The sequence below is a fragment of the Silene latifolia genome, chromosome X (assembly GCF_048544455.1).
Source record: "Silene latifolia isolate original U9 population chromosome X, ASM4854445v1, whole genome shotgun sequence".
NCBI lineage: Eukaryota > Viridiplantae > Streptophyta > Magnoliopsida > Caryophyllales > Caryophyllaceae > Silene > Silene latifolia.
Window position 1 is genome coordinate 8,078,469 of NC_133537.1, and position 3,927 is coordinate 8,082,395.

Here is a 3,927-nt window from a genome sequence, read left to right on the forward strand (position 1 = left end):
GTAACGTAACCCGGCTCGTCCGCACGTTGTACCACCCCGTGCCACGTGGGGTTGACGGCCGAAGATGATGAAGCCCGTGCGGAACAAGTTAACCGTTGGGACCTCCCCTTAAAGAGACAGAGCAGACAAAGCCAATTATAGTCCCGATGGCCAACGGGTGCAATTGAGCCACGGCGACATTCATGGCTTTAATGATGGCCACAACGTATGCATTCGAGAGGAAACGGAGCCCATACTCCGGGTGTCCGATGTACACGCCGATACTGACCCTTGGGAGGGCAACAGACCGCGACCCTCCGCGGGGATAACAATTTTATATTCCCTCACCGAAGGAGTAATGGTCCTCGAAAAGATCGTAACCGAACAACTAGCGAACTTATTCGTCCAGGCACGATCAGGGTTGATCGAACAGGCGTCGCTGTGATCCAACAGACGCGGCCTCCCCTCATCAGAATGAGCCCTTTCCTCATCATCACCATCATCATCAACATCATCATCATCATCATCCTCGAAATCCTCCAAATATTTTGGATCAATCTCAGGAGAAAGCGGCCTGGGACCCCCAACGGTTAACGGGGTGACAACCAGTGCCTCCTCTTCATCAGGACGCGACGGGGAGCCCCCCGGCGCAGAAGTACTAGGTCCAGCATCAGCAGAAGACATGACAACAATTACTTAATAAATAAAAGTTGAAAAATTTGTTCGTTTACCTTGGAAAAGTGTTACGCCGAGTAACGCTTTGAAGACTAGAGAGAAGTTTCGTCAAAGAAGGCTAGAGAGAAGAAATTTTTTTTTTGAGAAAGTGAATTTTTGGTGGCCAAAATCAGGGGCTAACTACTCTATTTATAGAGCAAAGCCCATGAAACGAACCAATCAGGGCAAAGCCCATGAAGCGTCAACCAATCAACACCGAGACACGTGTCAAGCATGCAGCCATGGAATGTCAATCGACAAACAGTTACAAAACTTCTTCAACACGCTCCTTGACAGAATGCCAAACGACGTATATTCTTCAACACGATCCTTGGTATCTACTTGCCAAACGGCCCACTGTTCAACCGGCTTGGCAGCACCGGCCCCGGGGGCAATCAAAAGCACACGGCACTCACAACCTTGATCTCGGCCAGCGCCATTTTCTTTTCCACATTTGATGTCCATTACACATCCATGTGGAGGGGGGATATGATACGGCCTGGGCAGAAGCAAGCCGAGGAAGAAGAAGCCGGGGAAGAAAATTTTACTTGCGCAGAATACGCTCAAAACTCATCGAAGGTCCATACCACGGCATAGACTACGCTGGGGGCAAATTGATGGGGCATATTCTACACCCGCTGACCGAGTCAACATATTGAGCAAGGTCAAAGATATCCACAACAAGTCAACGTCTTAGACAGCCTAACCGACGCAGCCTGTCGGCCTGTCACTTGGGTCTCGGCTAGGCAACTAGCCAGCCGGGAGGCTTATCCGCGTACTCACATCCAAGCCCCTCGGCATGGAGTCAACAGGGCCCGCCGGCCTGCCATGGGTCCCTCGGCCGAGGGTAGAACAGTCTTTCCACCTGCTCTGCCACTTGGCCACTACGTGACAAAAGGTGAAAGTCTATAAATACTCCACTTCTCTCATTGAGAAGAGGATCCCGAAAGTAATCAATTAAACACACTAATCATGTATAAACTCCCTTATCTCTCTACAATATACTTTGTGCCAAGTAACACACAACTTAATCCCTTTTAAGTTTACTGACTTGAGCGTCGGAGTGAGTTCGCTCGGTACCAAGCCGAGCCCTCAGTTTGTTCATTGTTTCAGGAGAGGCCGAAAGGAAGAGTCAAGCAAAGTCATCATTCTTCAAGCTTACGTGGTAACAAATCTTGCTCCGGAATTACACCCGGAACACTAGTTTTAAACCCGTGCAAAAAAATTGCACGAGATTGAATATTCAGCGATTACACTAAATACGGATAAAAATTAAAAACACAATTCCACATATTTTATTTTTAAATACTAATCAATCATCTAATGTACGTGAAGTTATAAAATATAAATAATATAATAAAATTACAAATATTGGACCATACGGCTTATGATCATCTTTATACCATAATAGATAATTGCATAACTCAAGACAAAATAATATTAACCTTGTATACCGTAAATTTTGATAATTTGATTTTTATTACAGTGTAGTTGTTTAACGACAGGTGACATAGATTTAGGTTATAATCCATCTTATGTAGTTTTTTAATGGCAAATGACATAGGTTTAGGTTATACCTATCTTATTTTCCTTCTGTATAATTCATTAATGTATAATAATATGAGATTAGATTTTGTGCTTATGATTAATCGGTTTTGAAAAATTTATTCTAGCTATATGTGTTATTGTTTTAATCATTAAGTACTTAGTCTAGTGGTTAAGACAAAGCTATCCTAGACAATAGGTCCCAGGTTCGATTCCCCCTCCCCTCTAGACTCAAATGCAATGCGATTAAATGCGCGCTTCGTTGAACTAAAAACAAAATGAGTACTTTATTCATCTTAAAGGCTAATTGTGAAATACTTTTTTTTTTAATTGTTCAATTTGTAATTTTTATTTGCTCATATTGTATTGGTAATATTTGTTAGAAAGGGTATATTATAATATGTGGTTTAAAATTGACCCAAACCCAAAATAACCCATTTTGAGACCTTATCAACCTCTGTCGACCCGTTAGATCAAGGATTCCTAATTTTTTTTATATTAGGTCAACTTGTTTTGATAATATAAGCCGTGCATTTTAAAAATGCACGGTTATTTTTAAAATTCTAATATTCAAAATCTCGTTTAGTGAAAATGTGGTTTGACGTAATATTATTCTCAAGTGATAATACAATAATATGATGTATAATGATAATAACATGTTATAAATTATACTCCGTACTCATGAAGATATAGCTCCATATGATTGAATATTTAAATACTTACTAAATTCAGAAGTACTGAAAACAAATTATATTTTAAATGCTCTTAATATTATCCGATGTAAGTCGTGATACAAATTAATAATTATACCATATATGCCCAAATAAAATTAAAATAAACCCTAAACTAAACACCATATAATGATAAAAACCCAAACCCACCGCAATACTAAATTATAGAGTATAAATATTTATGTCCCAAATAATTAAACTAAGCTGAAATCTAAATCTAAATAAATCCTAAACTAAACACCTGAAAACCCAAACCCACCCTCACTAACCTAATACTCACAATTTTTCTCAAATTCCGCCTCCTTGCTCCCTCTGCATAGTGCCTACCCATGTCATTCATCTTCTTTCCTTTCATTTTTCACTAAAGCTGATCATCTCATTTTCCACAATTCATCTATCTTCATCATCCAAATTTTATAATTCTTCAATTTTTTTTATCACCCATCTCCGATTTATATCAAAAAGAACTTTAATTGTTGATAAAGATTCATGTAAGTATCGTACAATCTAATATCAAAATATACATATCTGCAATTTTCACATTTTTTCTGATTTGTTCCATATTTTTCGAAAATATGGATTTTTTGGGGCTTTTTTTCATCAAGATATTCTATCTTCATCATCCATCTTTTATAATTCTTCAATTTTTTTATCACCCATCTCCGATTTATATGAAAAAGAACTTTAATATTGTTGGTAAAGATTCATGTAAGTATCCTACAATCTAATATCAAAATATACAGATCTGCAATTTTCACATTTTTTCTGATTTGTTCCATAAAAAAAATACGACTAATCGTCTGCCAAATTTACGATTGATTAATGTCTCTGGCTCAAAAGAAGAAAATTATTTTTAATTTTCTATTTGTTTATTTTTTTTAGGCTATTTAATTTATGTCTATATAAAATTTAATTTTACTTTGTATAATTTAGGTTATATAATGTGTATTATCATGTC